Source organism: Sciurus vulgaris (assembly GCF_902686455.1).
Source record: "Sciurus vulgaris genome assembly, contig: HiC_scaffold_271_arrow_ctg1, whole genome shotgun sequence".
NCBI lineage: Eukaryota > Metazoa > Chordata > Mammalia > Rodentia > Sciuridae > Sciurus > Sciurus vulgaris.
In genome coordinates, this window is record NW_027632782.1 from 5458 (window position 1) to 27304 (window position 21847).

Below are 21847 nucleotides of genomic sequence, written 5' to 3' on the forward strand. Positions count from 1 at the left end.
AAAAAGCCAAACTGGGTATTTTTCTGATTTACCAGGAAGAAAGCCTAGATAAAGTATCCTGAATGAAGAGTCTCCTGAACACATGCTCTGATTCTGCCTGGAAGATTTGGAAGTACATCAAATTTTCCTTGACATCTCAGGGAAAATCCAAGTCTCTCCTGTGCTGAAAAGATTATATTTGAACTTAGAGTAATCTACATAACTTTTTGATGTTTTTCTATAAAATATCATCCTTCTGTATAATTAGGGAGATTCTGATGCCACAACTTTTACATTTTGGAAGCATTTAGGGCACTTTTTCTTACAGTATATGTGGATTCATTTTGATATAAGGGCATAGAATGAATAATTAATTTGCTCAAATTTAATGCCAAATGTATCCATGTGTTTTTATCGATTCTTTTTGTGGTGGGCCTTTGGGTTATGTTTTTTCTAAATGTTTTTAGTTGTAGGTAACAGAATACCTTGATTTCTTTTCTTTTATTAGTGTCATGCTGAAAATCAAACCAGTGCCTGGTACATGCTCAGCCAGTGCTCTACCACTGAGCTACAACCCCAGCCCTCATTCCATGTCTTTTTAATACTGACTTCCAGCACCATGTGCAATGAATTTCACATGTCATCTGTGCATATTGATACAAGAACATTAGAAATTCAAGCAAGGATTGGGAAAGCTGATGTCATGGTGTTCATATTCCTAGTATTCTGAGAACTCTACACACTGCTTTCCAAAGTGGAAGTCCACATTGTAATTCTCCCAGTGTATGATTGTTATTTTATCCCCAAACCTCTCCAGTACTTATTATATTAAGACTTGATAAGTGCTGATCTGCTGGGGTGAGCAGAAATGTGAAGAGAGTTTTGAATATTATTTCACTGAATGTTAAAAATGTTGATGGGTTTTTAATGCATTTGTAGACAATTTCTATTTCTTGTTTTGAGAATTCCCTATCTCCTGTTTTTCTTCATTTCCTACTTAGATTGGTGATATTCTCCTCAGCTCACTAGGCAGAATATTCCTCTCTTCCTCTCATCTAGTTTTCCCTTGGGCCATATGCATTCTGTTTCTCCTATGAATGCATTGTTTTTTAAAGATCAATATTTCTGAATTTCATCTGGTCACAGGCTCTCTTTAGGGTCCCTTTGGTGTTTTCACACAGCCTGTTTTATTTTTCATTAAGCAACCACACACCAGTTCAAATGACTCCCACCTCTGAAAATGGTCAGTTATTCAGAAATCCATGTCACCTTTTGCTCTGAAATGCATCTCAGAATTTTCTTCAGTGGAAGTATTGCATACTGCACCCAAATTCTGTGTGCTGTTATGTTCAAATTCAGTACACATTTCCTTACTATATTTTCCTTTCATGCAACAGTTTATCATTCCTACACAAGGTGACAGAATTGAAACTCCTCCAATTGAGTATCATAATTTAAGACTAAAATTTTGGCCATTCAGTGTTTAAAATGTTGAAGCTGTGTAATGTCAAGTGCAATTCTTAAAACAATTTCAAAGAAGATTTATACAGTGTAGAATTGTGGGGACAATACAAAGTTGACTGATTAAATACCCATGCTACTTGTTCTAGATATATGTACATCAGTGCATTTGTTGAGAGGAAATACATTTCCTAGGTCCCTCATCTTGATTTACTCCAACAGTAGCCAGAAGAACATAAGAGCACATAGTATACCACGGTGCCTAGGATAGTGTAACTTACAGGAAAATTTTCTTGCTCAAAATGCACTCATCTAATTTTCAGTTGCAATGATTTCACCCTGACATATATAGTGATGAATTAAGAGTGTTGATGAAATCTTTGTGCAACTCCTTATTGATATTTCTATTACATAGAGTATCTGGGAACAATATCCAGTGGTGTGCGATTCTGACATATCTGGTGGAACTGATTGAGGAGCAAAGAGCATCATAAATGGACATGTAGAAGGTAAGAACCATAAACAATGCAGAATACCTTGGTGAGACTATGGGCTTAAAACATGAGCATTAATATATTTTATTTTTTCCAAGACTGTACAGATGAGATAGCTAGTAAGGACAAAGAAATATAATGGAAATATAATGAGTCATACATTGTTAGGTTTCTGCCACAGGTTAAGCTGTTGGTACTGATAAAGAAACTGAACTGTGTGTTGCATTTTGATACATGCTTCAATCAAAGGAAAGTTGAAATAAAGAAAGGGAGAGAAGAAGAGGGAATGAACAGTGAGAAAGGCATTGATTCCCGGGAGACAATGACGAAAGAAAGAGCTAGTACTCAGCACCAAGAAGGACATTCAAGTCACATATGAGCAGGGAAAAGAGCAGTGTTTTCAAAGTGTGGAAAGTATGTGTGAGTTTCCAGGTTCAAATTTGAATGAGGGGTAGAGTAAAACTTTCCCAACCTTCCTGACTTAGTCGCCGTTGGAATGGAGTTGAGGAGAGAAGGAAGGATTCCACATTGCTACATTTATTTACCACAAAAGATTATCGATTTATACAATCTAATGACAAAAAATATGTTGCTACTGCCTATGAAAAATTCATAGGGGAGAAACATCAATTATGAAAATACAAAAAACTTTGAATGATTATGAAATGTTTCACAAATCCATAGTTATCTAAAATTCACTTTGGAAAACTTACAGCTCCTTCTAAATTTTAATTTGAGGAGGACATCCTGGGAGAAATCCAAAGATATATTCGAGTTAAGGTAGATATCGTGGAAGCCAACCAAGTTCTTACTGGAACTCTGAAACTGTAATGAATCATCTAATGGGGCCATGTTCTGAATCTCATTCTAACTCAACCGTCTTTGCTTTTACGAATTCTTTATATTCTAAGGTGATTTCAATGATCTGGTTTTGCAAACGTTTTTTCTTTTTTTTTTTTTTAGCCAGAATGAGAATGTCCCTTTGGTGTATTTTGAAGAACAGTAGTGGATCCCACACATCAGAACACAAGCAGCTCACATGCCAGCATAAAGATTGCTATAATTCTGAGCATGTCTCTTGGGTAGTGTGAAGAGTGCAAAAGACAGAGATTTAGAAATCATGTTTTTAAGATAAATTTTCTTCTTTGGCAGGCAAGAAGGAGTTGCAATACTGTGTACAAAGAATCCCAAATGGAATGAATCAAGTACCCAGCTGTAAAGGTTTTTTGAAAAAGCTAAAAGGAAGGGGAAATGAGGGGAAAACCAGACATTAGCTAGGTAATTTTGGAGGGGATAAATGAGGAAACTGAAAGAATGCCATTCAGCTTCTGTCAGGTACCTGCCTTAAAACCAAAGGTGAGATGATTCCTGGTCCATAGATGATTGAAACCAGTAAGGACTGGAAGAAATTTCTCCTCCATACCTAACAGGCCCACATTCATATGCGTGGCAAACATATCAGTGATTCTGATGAGAGGCCTAGAATTTTGAAGCTTTGGTTGTTTTAAAGACAGCTATTATTTCATTACTATTGGGGATTTTTCTATTACTACTACTTTGACTAGTACTCCTACTACTACTACTACTGCTACTGCTACTACTGCTAGTACTAATCTACTGCTGCATTGGAAAGAATCCATATCCTCAGGTATGTAAAAAATGCAGTCTCCTGCATTTTTATTTGTTTGGGGATTTTTGTTGAATACAACCAAATTCTGCTAAATTCTGATCTCCAGGTACCTAGTTTTCTACTCAGCCAGCACTTTCTGAAAATATTTGAAATCATGTTTAGGTTTGTTGTACCAGACTCATTTTTAACCAGAAATTTTGATGGAATTCATTCCTTTATTCCACAAACACCAAGACTATTACTCACAATGGATATACTAAAGACTTTGCAGCAAAATACTTTACTGGTATCTGTCAAATCTGTGACTTTTCAGAACACATTTTGCTTTGGATTGGCTTTTCTGAATTCTTAAATCTTTATCATGTGGTTTTGCTTTTCTTTTTAGATGTGGAACCTGCATCTGTCCACAAGGGTGGAAAAAGATAGATGAAATGGCTTAAACCAGAGGATTCAGGCAAATAAGGCATGCCACTGTCCCACATGGGTATGAAAAAAGCAACCTTACATATATTAGCTTTGGTTCTAAAAGCATATATCTGATCTAATTAGTTCAGAAAAACCTGTCTGATGAGAAATAAATTATACCTTCCCCTGGATTCTCGTCACAACTTTGGACTTTTTGATAATAAGATAAATGAGGTGCAGGTTGCATTCTTACAATAAATTGGATCAAACAATTCTGAGAGGTCACTACACATATGTGCTGCCATCTTATTCAGTTTTGATGTTGAACTTCTCAGGTTCCTTGCTTGATGCTCTGCATACAGATGTCTTGTTCTCTAGCATTGTGCATCATCACATTGGTATTTGTACCCTGGTCTGAGTATTCATGATCATCGCAAAGGTGTTCTTACCATTGGAAACGTAACTGCAAATTTTATTAAAGCTGTAATTCTGATATTGATTTAGTATATTTTAGTCATGTGGTTGTATTCAACAAAAATCTCCAAACAAATAAAAAACCCAAAGCTAATGAAATCTTTATTAATTCTATCTAAAATCCTTATCACTCAGGCTGAACTGCATATTCATTCAGTAGGAACATGAGGTGGTATTGATATATTCCAGTTTTTGTGAGTATATATTTAACTTTCTTTTCAGTGTCTAAGGACTTATATGCTTTCTGTGAGGTAATTCATCATCTACTTTTATGTTTCATTAATAACTGAATGCTGGGTGAAATACAAAACATTTACAAGATATCTTGTCTCCAGGAACATAAAGCCTGCAACTAAAATCAAACATACAGTTCCAAAAAATGGAAACAGGAAGAAGGGAACAGGGAAACTGAAATCAGTTAACTTTTGCAGTGCAACTTCTATGAAAACATTTGTATTAAAACCTTTGAAATGATAGGCAACGTCTCATTCATGATTTATATGTTTTCTGCAATGCATTGGGAGGATTTGCTCCATCAGGTCTATATTGGTGTTTGCATCCATGTTTCAAAATATTTCTGTAAATGTCTGAGGAAAATACCATATCATAGACATTTCTACAAATAAACTTCCCAAATTGGAGTTGTTACACCAGTTACCTGGATTATGAGGCTGATTTGCTTGCCACCCAAATTTTACAGATAGGCGCAGGTGAGCAGAGCTAGATTCCAGAATCCTGAGACCATAAGGAATTTTTTTTTTTTTTTTTGAAACCAGTATGTCAAGTCCTGTCTGTGAAACAGGAGAAACTCATTTATAAGACAATGTCCACTCTACTGTGATACCCAGTGTATTGACTTAATGCATTGAACTTTTTTTATGGTTCATATGCTACTTTATTTCATGACTTCCATTACCTTTGTGGTCAGCTTGTAGCAAGAAATGACAAAATGTATGATCATATGTACTTTCATTTATTGCTTCCTTATAAAATGAACATTTGCTGGTGAACACTCTTTCATGAAATTTTGACTCAGAGCAGTCAATACATAATACTTCCACACACCAAGGGAGTATTTGCTCATCACTCTTTGACTTGCTGTTTGTTATCCTCTCCATGGTGATGACAGAATCCAGATCCTTTTGGAGCCATGCCCTCCATTCAGGCCTGCATCAGACCAGTAGTGCATGGTTGCATTCTCATCATCCATCTCCATTCATGAGATGAAGCCTCAAGTTCTCATGTCCACATAGTTGAGATTGGTCCAATTATGAATGTATATGTGGCATATGTTACCATCTTTGGAATGTGGGTTTCCAAGTGCCTCAACATTTCTAGGCATCTTTCACAGTAAGGTTGTGCCTAATCTGCATCTTTAGCCCTTTCCCCACCTGCACACTCCTCTGGCATTTTTCAGCAATTCCTATACCGTCAAAGACTGTGCCATTTAAGCCTTGTCTCTGTGTCATGGTGCAGTCTTCCACACTGTGACCATTTTCTGCCTCTGCATGATACCCTCACTCCTCAAGTCTGTATTCATTCCTACCTCTAAAATTGGCACTATCCATGAATCTGTTATGGCCTCAGAATCATATCTGACACACAATTATGGTTGCAAATAAAGTGTTCACACCAATGTGATATAAAAGCAGCCCCTGGCAGTCCAGGACCTAATGGAATAAAGAGGAAATGGAACAATTTACAGGTCAAGTTGTTATTTCCCAGTACAAAAGAGGGTCCAAGTGTGAGGTAACACTAGAAAAGGAAAACCAGTGTATGTCAGGAATAGCAGGCACTATGATTGATGCTTCCAAAGGTGGAGTGAACACTAAAAGAAGAAATGAAGAAAAAGGAAAGGAAAGGAATATTCAGTTCACTGGTAAAAGTGGAACAGTGACAATTTGTTGTGTTGATTCCAAAAATGATGTGCAGTGGTTCTTGAAAAGTTAGTATTATGACAAAGATATAGTAATGAGTGTGAAGATTCTTTTTTTTTTCATTCATTTTTTTCACATTTAGAGACTTCATTTTGATTCATTGTACACAAATAGAGTACAAATTTTTTTTCTATGGTTGTGCATGATGTGGATTTATACCATTTTTGTAATTATACATGTACATAGGGTAATGATATCTGTCTCATTCCACCATCTTTCATACCCATGACCCCTCTTCCCTCTCATTTCCTCTGTGTAATCTAAAGTTTCTTCATTCTTCTCTCACCTCCAACCTCCCCACCTCCACTATGTATCATCATCCCCTTATCAGGAAAACTTTTGACCTTTGTTTTTTTTGGGATTGGCTTATTTCACTTAGCATGATATTCCTCAATTCCATCTATTTATCTGCAAATGCCATAACATTATTCTTCTTTATGACTGAATGATATTCCATTGTATATATATGTCACCATTTCTTTATCCATTCATCTGTTGAAGGGCATCTAAGTTGGCTCTGGTTTCTATTGTAAGTTTTAATATTTTTTCTGTAAAATGTCCTTTTTCCTTGAATAGATGGACCTTTGAGTCATCATATGCATTGAACATGATGAACTCTAGTGTCTCAGGAGTATTGGATCAGCCTAATTACTCCCTAAATAACTCAGTATACCCTGAGAGAAGAGGGGCACCTCTCTATTTACATATTCTTGGGAGGCTGAGGCAGGCTGATTACAGGTTTTAAGTCAGCCAGCGAATTTGCAGATGCCCTGCCACCAAATAAAAAAGGCTTGGGATTTGAAGTAGTGATACAGTTCTTTCCTAGGATCCACCTGTGCCTGTGTACAATCTCTAGGCCTCCACATACAACAATCCAAAAGTTACAACATTCAACTAAAATTAAGCTTAATTTAAAATTATAATTATGGAAATAAAATTATAGAAGTGTTACTATTGTCCTTTCTTACTTGGGCAGATTTTTGCTCAATATAACAATTTAAAGTAGCTTAAGTACATCTTTATGTTTATTAGGAGAGTCACATTTGGACATGTTATCAGCAGAAGAGCAGGAGCGGCTCAATGGCATGAGAAATAGCCAGCAATGGGTATGTAAAGTGTCAATTTAAATTTCTTGTCAACTTATCTTATTTGCTTACAGAAGGGAAATTAGGCCAAACAAAACAAAGCAAAATATGTATAGTATACTTCTAGTATGTATATTTTAAATGATTTCTATAAGACCAGACAATGAAGAGAAGCAGTAGAAAATAACAATGTACACCTCACTGAAAAAAAGGCCTTAGGGACAATAAATTTATCATGATAAATTCTAAAAAGAAATGATATTGAAAGTGCTGTCAGTATCAGAGACTGAAGAGGAATGAGGATGAAATTCAAGAAGAATGAGAATAAAAAGGGTTTAAAATAAGAAGAAAAAGGAATCAAGGGCCCTAAAGCAAGGAATGAATGAACATATCTGAGAAAATCAGATATATCATGAGAAAAGAGATAAATTGGGAAACCCAGAGATATAACAAACCAAAGAATGAAAAAAACACACTTTAAACCTTGGAAATCTTTCCATTTCCCTGGTACAGATGTAACTGAAATAGAGTGACCTCTGTCTAGGATTTCTGATTTTGGAAACATATAGCTTTTTTCTTTTATTTGGTGCAGGTTCTCTGGTCTAATTCTGAGGTCCTTGATTCATTTTGAGTTGAGTTTTGTGCAGGGTGAGAGATAGGGGTTTAATTTTATTTTCCCAGCACCATTTGTTGAAGAGGCTATCTTTATCTACTATGAGATAGGTGTATTTATGTGGGCTTATCTGTGTGTCCTCTATTCTGTACCATTGATTACCTGTCTATTTTGATGGCAATACCATACTGTTTTTGTTATTATTGCTCTGTAATATAGTTGAAGTTCTGGTATTGTGATATCTGCTTCACTTTTCCTGCTAAGAATTGCTTTAACTATTCTGGGTCTCTTATTCCTCCAAATGAATTTCATAATTGCTTTTTCTATTTCTATGAGTTACATCATTGGAATTTTCATTGGAGTTGCATTGAATTTGTATAGCACTTTTGGTAATGTGACCATTTTGACAATATTGATTCTGCCTATCCAAGAACATGGGAGCTCTTTCCATCTTGTAAGGTTTTCTTTCATTTCTTTCCATAGTGTTCTGTAGTTATTGTAGAGGTCTTTCACCTCTTTTTCTTAATTCCCAAGTATTTTATTTTTTGAGGCTATTGTGAATGGGGTAGTTTTCCTAATTTCTCTTTCAGAGGATTCTCACTTATGAATAAAAATTTATTAGGTTCATGAACATTGATTTTATATTCTGGTACTTTACTGAATTCATGTATGAGTTCTAGAAGTTTTCTGGTGGAATTTTTTGACCCTCTAAATATAGAACTATATCATCAGCAAATAGGGATAGTTTGAGTTATTCCTTTTGTATTCATATCCCTTTAATTTCTTTGGTCTGTCTAATCGCTCTGGCTAGAGTTTCACAGACGATGTTGAATTAAAGTGGTGAAAGAGGGCATCCCTGCCTTGTTCTGGTTTTCAAGGGAAATGCATTCAGTTTTTCTCCATTTAGGAATGATTTTGGCCATGGGCTTAGCATACATAGCCTTTACAATGTTGAGGTATATTCCTACTATCCCTATTTTTTTCTAGTGTTTTGAGCATGAAGGGGTACTGTATTTTATCAAATGCTTTCTCTGCATCTGTTGAAATGAACATACGATTCTTAACTTTAAGTCTGTTGATGTGGTGAATTAAATTTATTGACTTCTAGATGTTGAACAACCTTGCACCCCTGGGATAAAACCCACTTGATCATTGTGCACTATCTTTTTAATATATTTTTGTATGTGATTTGCTAAAATTTTGTTAAGAATTTTTGCATCTATGTTGTTAGGGATATTGGTCTGAAATTTTCTTTCTTCAATGTGTCTTTTACTGGTTTTGGTATCAGGGTGATATTAGCTTCATAGGTTGAGTTTGGAAGGGCTCCCTCGTTTTCTATTTCATGGAATTCTTTGGGGAATATGGGAATGAGTTCTTTGAAGGTCGTGTTGAACCTGACTGAGAATCTATCTGTTCCCTGACTTTTCTTGGTTTGGTAGGCTTTTGATGACTTCTTCTATTTCATTCCTTGAAATTGATCTATTTAAATTGTGTATGTCCTCCAAATTTAGTTTGGGTATATCATATGTCTCTCTGAAAGTGTTGATGTCTTCGAGATTTTCTATTTCGTTGGAGTATAGATTTTCAAAATAGCTTCTAATTGTGTTTTGTATTTCAGTAGTGTTATTTTCTTTTTTCAGTAGTGTTATTTCCAGTAGTGGTATTTTCTTTTTCATGATGAATTTTAGTAATTTGAGCTTTTTCTCCCTTTCTTCACTAGTGTGGCTAAGGGTTTATCAATTTTGTTTATTTTTCCAAATAATCAACTTTTTGTTTTGTCAATTTTTTGAATTGTTTCTTTGGTTTCAGGTTTTTTTAAATTTTTTTTATTTTTTATTGTAAACAAATGGGATACATGTTATTTCTCTGTTTGTACATGGCGTAAATGCATACCATTTGTGTAATCATAAATTTACATAGGTTAATGTTGTTTGATTCATTCTGTTATTTTTCCCTTCCCCCCACCCCTCCCACCCCTTTTTTCCCTCTATACAGTCCTTCCTTCCTCCATTCTTGACCCCTCCCTAATCCTAACTCTAACCCTAACACTAACCCCTCTCATCCCCCATTATGTGTCATCATCCACTTATTAACGATATCATTTGTCCTTTGTTTTTTTGAGATTGGCTTATCTCACTTAGCATGATATTCTCCAATTTCATCCATTTGCCTGCAAATGCCATAATTTTGTCCTTCTTTATGGCGGAGTAATATTCCTTTGTATATATATATGCCACAGTTTCTTTATCGATTCATCAATTGAAGGACATCTAGGTTGATTCCACAATCTGGCTATTGTGAATTGAGCAGCTATGAACATTGATATGGCTGTATCTCTGTAGTATGCTGATTTTAAGTCCTTTGGGTATAGGCCAAGGTGTGGGATAGCTGGGTCAAATGGTGGTTCCATTCCAAGTTTTCTAAGGAATCTCCACATTGCTTTCCAGAGTGGCTGCACTAATATGCAGCTCCACCAGCAATGTATGAGTGTACCTTTCTCCCCACATCCTCGCTGGTTTCAGTTTCATTGATTTCAGCTCTAATTTTAATTATTTTCTTTTCTACATTTTGTGTTGTTCTGTTCTTCTGTTTCTAGGGCTTTGAACTATAATGTTAGGTTGTTTATTTGTTGACTTTTTCTTCTTTTATTGAATGCACCCCTGCAATGCATTTTCCTCTTACTACTGTTTTCATAGCGTCCCAGAGATTTTGATAGTTTGTATCATTGTTCTCATTTATCTCTAAGAATTTTTTATTTCCCCCCACATCTTCTATTATCCATGCATCATTCAATAGTGTATTATTTAATCGCCAGGTGTTGGAGTAGTTTCTGTTTTTATTTTGTCATTGATTTCTAATTTCATTCCATTATGATCTAATAGAATATAAGGAAGTATCTCTATTTTTTTGTATTTGGTAAGAGTAGCTTTGTGACATAACATATGATCTGTTTTAGAGAAGAATCCATGTGCTGCTAAGAAAATGTATTCACTCATAAATGGATGGAATATTCTACATATGTCTGTTAAGTCTAAATTATTGATTGTGTTATTGAGTTCTATGGTTTCTTTGTTCAATTTTTGTTTGGAAGATCTGTCCAATTGTGAGAGAGGGGTGTTAAACTCACCTAGTATTATTGTGTTGTGATCTATTTAGTTCCTGGAATTGTTACGAATTTGTTTAGTGTACAAGGATGCGCCATTTTGAGGCATAAATATTTACAATTATTATGTCTTGCTGATTTATGCTTCCCTTAAGCAGTATGAAATATCCTTCTTTATCCCTTTTGACTAACTTTGACTTGAAGTTCACTTTATCAGATATGAGGATGAAAACCTTCGCTTTTTATACTGTGTCTGTGCCTGTGGTGTTTTCTCCCATCCTTTCACCATTAGTCTGTAGTTATCTTTTTCTATGAGATGAATCTCTTGAAGGCAGCATTTGATATATGCTTCCATCACAGGAAAGTTGGAAATAAGAAAAAGGAGAGAAGAGGGAATGAAGATTGAGAATCTTAATGAGAACAAGGAGTTTAAGAAGGAAAAAAAAAGTAGTGGTACTCAGTGCAGTGTGGGAAATTCAAGCCATATTTGAGAAAGGAAAAGAACAGAGTTTTTAAACTGTGGGAAGAACTTTTGGTTCAAGTTCCAAAGATGAGTGAAGGAGAGAGTCAAACTTTCTCACATTTCCTGGTTTAGTTATAGTTGGAAATGAATTGAGGAGAGAAGACCTGATCCAAACAGCTAAGTTCATTTACCATAAATGATTAGGAATATATACAATTTAGTGATATACAATGTGTTCCTAATACCTAGGACAAAAATAATAGGACAGAAAAAAAAATGGGTTGGGGATATGATTCAGTATAAAGCATCCCTGGGGTTAAATCACCAGTACAAAAAAAAAGTGCTTGTCTATAATATGACTTCAACATGAGAAATCAACAGAGGATATTTCATTCCTATAAAAATGACAAGAATTTTAATAAAATGTTAACAATAAAAAAAATATAGGGCAGAAACAGCAAATGGAATAATAGGAGTATGAATTGTTATGGGGCATTCCCCAAAAAGATTTTGAAAATTCTCTTTGGAAAGATTACATATACTTTGATATTTTATTTGAGGGGACAGCCTCAGGAGAAATTCAGAGCTACATTCAAATTAACCTACACAAATTGAAAACTGACAAAGTTCATACTAGAAATCTGAAACTGTAAGAAATCATCCCTTCAAGTTCATGTTCAAAAGCTCATTCTGACTCAGCAAGTCTTTGAATCTACATGTCCATTAAATTCTAAGGTGATTTCAAATATCCTGTTCACAGACAACATGTTTTGGAGTCAGGGAATGGATGTCCTTTTGGGAAATAAAAAGGAAATGGTATCAGTTTCTACAGTTCAGGACACAAGCAGATCAAGGGAAAGCATAAATCTTTCATTCTGAGAATATTTCTTGGGAATTGGGAAGGACTCAAAAGACAAAGATGAAGAAATTGTATAGCTAAGATGAGTTTTCTAAGTTGGTAAGCAAGAAAAAGTGGAGCTAATTCAAACAAAGAATGTAAAATCAAAAGAATCAAGTTCCCAACTCTAAAGGTGAAGAGAAAGGAAAATGATGGAGGACTGAAGCAGTTTAGGAAAAATGAGGAAATGGAGATAATGCTATTCAACTCTATTCAGTTTATCTGTCTCAAATCTAAGTGAAACTTTTCCTGGTCCAGAGATGATTCAAACCAGTAGGAACTGGAAGAAGCAGCTACAAATTTCTCCCCTTGATATCTAGTAGGCACCACCATATGTAAGGAGTCAATATGAGTCATTCAGATGAGCAACCTAGAATTTTTGAAGCATCGATTTTTAAAGGCAGCTAATATTTTGATTGTTAATCTTGTCAATATTCTCATTAATATTATTGTATTTGTCTATTAGTGCACTGCAGTGACATGTTCCTAGGTGTCTCAGGAAGACATAGTTTTACTAGAAAAATTCTGATATATAGGTGGAAAACAATGTGGTCAACTAGCCCTCTGATGAAAATACTTGAAAAGCTGCCAAGTTATGTCACACTAGATACATTATTTTAAGCAGAATGCTTTATGTAGTTTATCCCTCAAATAACAACACTGTTACTCATAGTGTATATAGAAATTTCCTTGAAACTCAATAATTTATTGATATCTGATAATTCTGCAAGCTTCAGAATGCATTTTTTGGTTGCTTTTCTGAATTCTGTTTTCTCGTACATTTTCTTATAGATAGGAACACACTATTTTCACATAAGAGAGGAAAAAGAAACTTGATGTTGGATAAAACAGAGAATACAAGAAAAGAAGATGCACCACTTTCTCACTTGGGTATAAACAAACATAAGCATGCATGTGCATATTTGTTGTTATCCTAAACACATATATCTGAGCTAATTAGTTCAGAAAACTCTCTTCAATGAGCAAATAAGTGTACCTTCCCCTGGAATCTCCCCACAATTTGGACTTATTGATTATAAGGAAAATGGGGGACAGAATATGTACTTAAAATTAAATGGATTAAATGATTCTGAAGGATTCAATTGAGATATGTGCAGCCACATTTTAATTCAGCTTTGACATTGAATTTATAAGGGATCTTTTTTCCTCCTCTGAATGCAGATCAATGCGCTCTCCGTTATTTTACATTTTGACATTGGTATACTTACCAATGTGTTTGTATTAATGGTCATTGCAAAAATTATTTTACCAATGGAAACTTAACTGCCTATTTAATCAAATCAATATTCCTGATTTTGATTTAGTACATTTGAGACTTGTAACTTTATGAAATATCTATGTGATTTAATTAACTCTTTTCCTATAAAATAAATCCATGGTTGCTGGGTAACATTCTTTCCAGAAATACTTATGAGTTTTAAATCAAGAACATACCTGTACCTAGCAATGAAGTGTTTACTCATGTCTATGACTTGTTTTATTTATTTTCTTCTCAATGGTGAACAATGAGAGAGAAACTTTTGCCTGCTAAGAATTTGCTCTCCCACTAAGGTTCTCCCACATATCTCTCAGATTCTTGAAGGATTTGTATATATTTGAATTGAACAAAAGTGTCCATAAGATCCTAAAAGAGTTCCTTCAACATAGGAATACATTGCTATAGGAGAAACTACATGGTAAATGAAAGCAACATTCACAGTTGCTGCATTTTATTACACAATGCATTTGAAACCTTGAGTTCCAGTTAGTTACCAGAGTCTCACATTTCTGTATGCCAGCTTCTTATTTGTTCCTTTAATTAACTTTCATTCAACACAGGCCACTGGACATTTTCTGTCCTCTGTATTTCTGGAAATACTCCCAGAGTCAGGCTGCAATCAACTCCTAGTGCACTGCTGCAATTCTCATCACACATCACAATTCATACACATGCCCCTCATGCCCACCTGCTTGTATCATTGAAGTTGGTCTGGCTCTTTATGCATATACTGCATATATGACCATCAGCTGTATATAGAACATGGATGTCCAAGCATCTTGACTTTCCAAAGAATCTTTCATAATAAAAATTCTGCCTTACCCTGTATCCTGAACCCTCTCTTGGCCTGCTACGCCTCCTACCCATTCTCCTTGCCAATCCCTGTACTGACAGACACTTTCCATTTAAACCTGGCCTCAATGTGCAGCCTTTCATGTTCTCAGCATTTTCTGTCACTGGCTAAAACCTCACTTTTTTTCACTTTTGAAGTTGGCATTTATCTCTACCACTAGAAAGGACTGCATCCCTGACACCATTTTTCTCCTGTAGATTTTACCATATACTCAATTATGGGGAGAGACATGTAGTGTCTCCCCAAGTGTTATTCTGAAGTATTGGACTAGTAAAATTACTCCTGAATGATGTCAATATGTACTGAGTTCAGAGGGGAACACATGTACTTGAGAGGCTGAGGCAGGCTTCTGTCAGGTTTCCAGCCACCAAGAAATTTATCGACAACTTTTTTCCAAATTTAATGACATGGGTTTAAATTTTCTATGAATCTTTCCTAATGCAAATTCTGCCTCATTCTGTATCTTGCTCCCCTTCTCTGCTTGAGCCATCCTCTGTAAGTTCTCCTTCCCAATTCATATTCCGTCAGATAAACCCATTCCATTTAAAAACTTTTCTATGTACAGCCTTTCCTACTCTGCATTTCCTGCTTCTGGCTGATAACCTCACTTTTGAAGTCTCCATTCATCTTAATCTAGAAAAGACTTCATTCTGGCATCTTTTGTGTCCTCTAGCTCTTAGCACAAACTCAAATATGAGGGGAAATAAGTAAAATTGTTGACAGCAACATGAAGTAATTTGTCCCATCAGGCCCAGGAACTGATAGAGTAGAAAGGAAAAGGAATGTTTACAGGTCCCATGTTTATTACCCAGTATGATAACTGGAAGTATCTGAGATAGCCCTATTGAAACCACAAGCAGGTTCTGACAGGAATAAGAGGCTTAATCATGAAAGTTTCCCAAGAAAGTAACTTGTAAAAATTTAAGATAAAGAAAGTCAAAGAAATGTATAAAAAAAAGCAAAAGGAGTTCATTGATAAAGATATAAATGTGATTACTTTTTTGGGACACTAAAGATGGGGTTAAATGGCTTTTTAAAATGTAATATTTGAAGGAAGAGATAGTAAACTGTGTGATGTTTCATGTTTCACTGGAAAAAAAATTGAATGTTTTTTCCCTCCAGAATCTTCTTTCACCTTGAGTGGATCAACCTGTGAGTTATTATAGGTTTTGTACATGGTGACAACTAGTGTCTTTCAATGGTGTTCTAAAGTATTGGATCAGTAGAACTATATCCCTATATGTACTGGGCTCAGAGGGGTACACCTGTAATTGCAGGTCCTTGAGAGGCAGACATAAACCCTCTCAAGGCATAAGTCAGGTTGCCAGCAAACCAGGAAATTAACATTCTGTCCCAAATATGAAGACATGGGGTTTGAAATAATTCCTATAGTGCTTGACAAGATACACATGTTCCTGCATAAAATATAAAGGCCCACACACGAGCAATTAAATATTTCAAACAATGGCTATATTCACCTAAACTCATGCTTAATTTAAAATTATCATTGGGAAAATAAAATTTTAGAATTATATTTACTGTTCCTTTTTATTTGGATAAATTTTCTTTAATATTATAAAGTAGTTTAAGTAAATCTGTGCATGTTTCAGGAGGGTCACACTTGGACTTTTCAGCAGTGGAAGTGGAAGAGAGAGTCCATGGAACTGGATTTAGTCAGCAACAAGTATGCATACATGTCATTTTGAATTCCAGATATCTTCCTTCTTTTGTTTCCAGGAGGTAAATTAGGGCAAATGACATAACCTAATACTCTTTGGCTATCCAATATCACAATTTCATATTTAATTGTACAACATTTAAGTGGTCATGAATCTGAAAATAGTTTTAGAAATCAAGGTGGATTAAAGATAAACTTTATTCAAGAAATTGGACCAATACTTTGGAACTCTGTTTTGTTTTGAACTGTGTAACATCCTTAAATGGTGAGAGAAAAATTAGAGACTTAAAAGTAATCAGTTGACATTAGGAACATACATAAATGTAATGAACAATGAATACATTCATGCAAAATCATCTTCATTTCCAAAGGATCACCACTGAATTTCATGTTATCTGCCATCCATTCCATGGTTAAAGAAATCGTATTCCAAGATTTCCAGAGTCTTGATTAAAGAAGAGAAAAATGCAAAGCAGACACATATCTCCTTGTTAATAGAACCGAAACAATTCAGGATACATACTTTACTGATAATTTACAAAAAATATCAGGTTTATGTTCTTTCCCCTTAAGAATGCAAAAGAATTACTAAACATATTTAATTTACCTCTTTACACAATGTTAGACTAAAGTACTTTGATGCAATTGTTGGGATGTTATGAAATATTGGAGGTGTCATTTTGCCTCCTGGTTCTCATGTTGTATGTGTCAACCAGTAGAGTATTTGCATGCCTTTGAATGGATTTCTCTTCCACAGCTACACATGGATTCTTGTAATATGCAGGTTTGTCATGGGGATGGGTCTGATGCACTGTTTATATCTGAGCATCACGTCTGAAAATGAGCATGATACACATGCTAGTTTCATTCAGTATCTCTGAAAGGAGAAAGAATACACTTGAACAATGATCACAGCTTACAGAAAAATATTTACCACGTGTAAGTAAAATGTATTAAATGATCTCAAAAATACCACAAAATAAGGGACTGAGTGGGTAAGCTCAGCTTCATCAAGACTGCATATGCTTGTCTCCTGTGCGAACTATTGTTGCACATAATTTAATGTTCTTATTTCCAATTCCAATGATTTCACATATATGAGAATGGTGATGTCCAAGAGTGTCATTGAGGTGAGCAAACTTGGATTTTTGAAGTATTTGTTGTTTAAAAGAAGGCTAATTTTCCTTTGATACTCTTCTTATAATCATCATTAATTGTTTTGTTTCCATCAGTACTTTATTGGTGTGCTGTTGGAAAACCAGGTCTTTGACATGCCAGAATAACAGGATATTAGTGAGATATCTTTGGAACTCAAGAAAGCAAATGTTGTGATCACCTGAGAGACTTGAACAAATACATGAAATACCACTCCAGATTCATTTTTAGCCAGAAGCCAATAAGCAGGTTATTCCTAAAACACCATCACTGTTACTCTTAGTGAATTTACCATGTACTATGGGAAAAGGAGATACATCTGTTGCCAGCATGGGTATGAACAAACACAAACAACTGAATGTGTATTAGCAGTTATTCTAAACACGTATCTAAGCTGAGTAGCTCAGAAAACTGTCTCAGATGAATAAACAAGTGAACCTTCCCCTGGAATCTCATCACAACTTTGGACTTAGTAATTACAAGGCAAATGACAAACAGGAAATGTACTTATTATAAAATAGATTAAATGATTCTGAGAAGATTACCTCAAGATGCCAGCTCCCACATTTTCATACTCCTTTGACATTGATCTTCTCCAGGTCCCTCTTTCCTCCTCTGAATACAGATCACTCTTCTCTCCAGCATTCTCTATCTTGTCATTGGTATATATGCTAGTATCTTTGTGTTAATGGTCATTGCAGGCTGTTTTTTAACCATTGGATACTTCACTGAAAATTTTTCAAAACATCTCTGCCTGACTGATTCAAAACATTTGAGTCTTGTGGCTTTTTTCAACACACACACACACATATATATATATATATATATATATATATATATATATATATATAATTTATTTATTGCTTTCCTATAAATTGTATCTTATTTAGTGAAAAACTGTCTATCCAGAAATTTTCTAAAGTTATAAATCGAGAATATCCTTGCATAGAGCAATGAAATGTTTGCTCATATTTCTTTGACATGTTTTGTTTGTTTATCTTCTCAATGGTGAACAATGAGGGAGATCCTCTTGCATGCTAATCAGTTGTTCTTCCATTGATCCTTTCCCACAGATCTAATTCTTATGTGTGTTGTTAATATGCAAGTTGCACAAAAGTGCTCACCAAGATCCTAAATGATTTTTCTCAACATAGAAAGATATTGCCCTAGAAGATACTAGATGTTAAATGAAAGCAACATTCATTATTGCTCCATTTTTTTAACATGATAAAGTTTGAGATATGATCAGGAGCAGCATCTCACATTCCTGTAGCCCAGATTCTTTTTTTGTTCTTTAATTAGACTTTTTTCTATACTTGTCACTGAAAGTTTTCTATTCTCTGTATTTTGGAAACATTCCCTCCAATCAATCTAGCATCTGCTTCATAGATTACTGATTCCTTCTCATTATTTGTCACCATTCATTCATATGGTCTTGATATCTACCTGCTGGTAGTTCTTACGATGATCCTGGTCTCATGATTTTACTGCATATAGTACCATCAGGTCTGTTTAGAACATGAAAGTTTCTGCACCTTCACTTCTATAGGTAATTTCATAATGAAAATTCTGCCTCATTTGTATTTTTGTCTCCCTCTTTCTGCCTACAATATCCTCTCTCAATTTTCCTTGCCATTCCCTTTATGAATGGACTCTGTCCATTTTAATCCTATCTCTGTGCAACCTTTCATGGTTTCAGCATTCCTTGCACTGGCTGACCACCTCATTATTGAAGTATACATACATGTCAATCTCTAGAAAAAAAAGTGCATCCCTGTCTCCTTGCATCACCACTGGCTTTCAGTACAAATAAATTATGAGTAGAGACACTTAATGTTTCCCAACTGGCTTTCTGAATTATTGCTTCAGTAAAATTACTTCTCAGTGATATCAGTATGTCCTTGGTCCAGAGGGACACACCTGTAGTTTTAGCTCCCTTAAGGCTGAGACAGTCTCCTCTGAGATTTCCAGTCAACTAGGGAATTTACAGACACTCTTCAAATACAAAAGAGTTGTTTTTGAGAGAATAGCTACCAAACTTGCAAAGGAAACATGTCTCTGGGTAAATACACAACAATAAAAAAATTCAAACATTAGATGTATTCACCTAAATCTTACCTTAATTTAAATCTTGCACATTCACTAAAATTTTTCTATGCTCTATATTTCTGGACACATTATCTTCAACCAGTAATGCATCAACATTGTAGATCATTGATGCCTTCTCATTATTCATCTCCATTCATGCACATGGCCCGATGTCCACCTGCTTGTAGCATTGAGGTTGATCCTGCTCTTCATGCATATGTTGCACCATCAGCTCTCATTGGAACTTGGATGTCCAAGTATCTTACACTTCCTATGAATCTTTCTTAATACAAATTGTGCCTCACTCTGCATCTTGTTCATTCTCTCCCTGCACCATCCTCTGGAAATTTGTTTTCCAATTCCCATAAGATCAGATAAAAACATTGCATTTAAAAACTTTTCTGTGCACAGGCTTTCATTCTCTCAGCATTTCCTATCTCCGGCTGATAACCTCACTTTTGAAAGCTCCATTCATCTCCATCTAGAACAGAATCATACCTGGCATCTTTTACCTTCTCTACTCTTTCCACAAAGTCAAATATGAGGGGAAAGAAAGAAAACTCTTGACAGAAACATGATGTAAAAGTGACCCCCTCAAGTCCAGAAAATGATGGACTAGGCAGAAAAAGGAACATTTACAGCTCCTGTGTTTATCATCCAGTATGGAACCTGGAAAATGCCTGAGGTAACCCTAGGGAAAATACAAGCAAATTATACCCAGAATGATGGACAGAATCAGGGAAGATTCACAAGACTGATTACTAGTAGAAAAAAAAGACAATCAAAGGAATGTAGGAATAAACAACATGGATTTTATTTATAATGGCGTAAATGTGATCATTTATTTGGGACACAAAATGTGATGTCCAAGATTTTTAAAGTTTAATGTTTGAATGAAGAAATAGTAAACTGTGTGATGTTTGTTCCCTTGAAATTAATTTTTTTGAGAAATTTTCTTTTACCTTCAGCAGATTGACCTGTGAGATATTATAGGTCATGTACATGGTGACACCTAGTGTCTGCCAATGGTGTTCTGAAGTATTGAATCAGTAATGCTGCACCTCAATGATCTCTATATGTACTGGATTCAGAGGGGTATACATGTAATTGCAGGTGCTTGAGAGGCAGAGACAAACCTGTCAGGTTGCCAGCAAACCAAGGAATTTAAAGATCCTCTGTCTCCAAATATGAAGATAAGAGTTTGAAATCATTTCTTTTATTCTTGCCAAGGATAAACATTCAGTACATAAAATACAGAAACCCACACACATACACTAATAAAATATATCAAATAAAAGATATATTATCCTAAAATTGTGCTTAATTTATTTTTATTAATTTTAATTTATTTTTGTTGTAAACAAATGGGATACATGTTTCTGTACATGGAGTAACAGTATACCATTTGCATAATCATACATTTACATAGGGTAATTATGTTTGATTCATTCTGTTACATTTTCCTTCCCCCCACCCCTCTTTTCCCTCTACACAGTCCATCCTTCCTCCATTCTTGCCCCCCTCCCATCCCCCATTATGTATCATCATCCTCTTATCAGTGAGAACATTCGTCCTTTGGTTTTTTGAGATTGGCTTACCTCATTTAGCATGATATTTTCCAGTTTCATCCATTTGCCTGCAAATGCCAAATTTTATTATTCTTTATAGCTGAGTAATATTCCATTGTATATATATATATACCACAGTTTCTTTATCCACTCATCAATTGAAGGACATCTAGGTTGGTTCCACAATCTGGCTATTGTGAATTGAGCAGCTATGAACATTGATGTGGCTATATCTCTGTAGTATGCAGATTTTAAGTCCTTTGGGTATAGGCCGAGGAGTGGGATAGCTGGCTCAAATTATGGGTCCATTAAAAGTTTTCTAAGGAATCTCCACACTGCTTTCCAGAGTGGCTGCACTAATTTGCAGCCCCAACAGCAATGTATGAGTGTACCTTTTTCCCCACATCGTCTCCAACACCTATTGTTGCTTGTATTCTTGATACTCACCATTCTAATCCGGGTGAGATGGAATCTTAGTGTAGTTTTGATTTGCATTTCTCTTATTACTAAAGATGGTGAACATTTTTTCATATGTTTGTTGATTGCTTATAGATCTTCTGTGAAGTGTCTGTTCATATCCTTAGCCCATTTGTTGATTGGGTTATTTATATTCTTTGTGTAGAGGTTTTTGAGTTCTTTACATAGTCTGGAAATTAGTGCTCTATCTGAAGTATGAGTGGAAAA

At 35.2% G+C, this 21847-nt stretch overlaps 1 long non-coding RNA gene across 4 annotated transcripts; it reads left to right on the forward strand.

The window, feature by feature from the left end:
• The first annotated feature begins 460 nt into the window (after positions 1-460).
• Positions 461-16351, forward strand: LOC306652541. Of its 4 annotated transcripts, XR_013761441.1 has the most exons (7): positions 461-1949; positions 3950-4048; positions 7413-7514; positions 13365-13433; positions 14382-14526; positions 15797-15826; positions 16285-16351. It is a non-coding gene; the product is annotated as an uncharacterized lncRNA (long non-coding RNA). The 4 variants fall into 4 exon arrangements; XR_013761442.1 differs by lacking the exon at positions 14382-14526 and having other exon boundaries at positions 16285-16299; XR_013761443.1 differs by lacking the exon at positions 16285-16351 and having other exon boundaries at positions 15797-15928.
• Positions 16352-21847: the final 5496 nt, after the last annotated feature.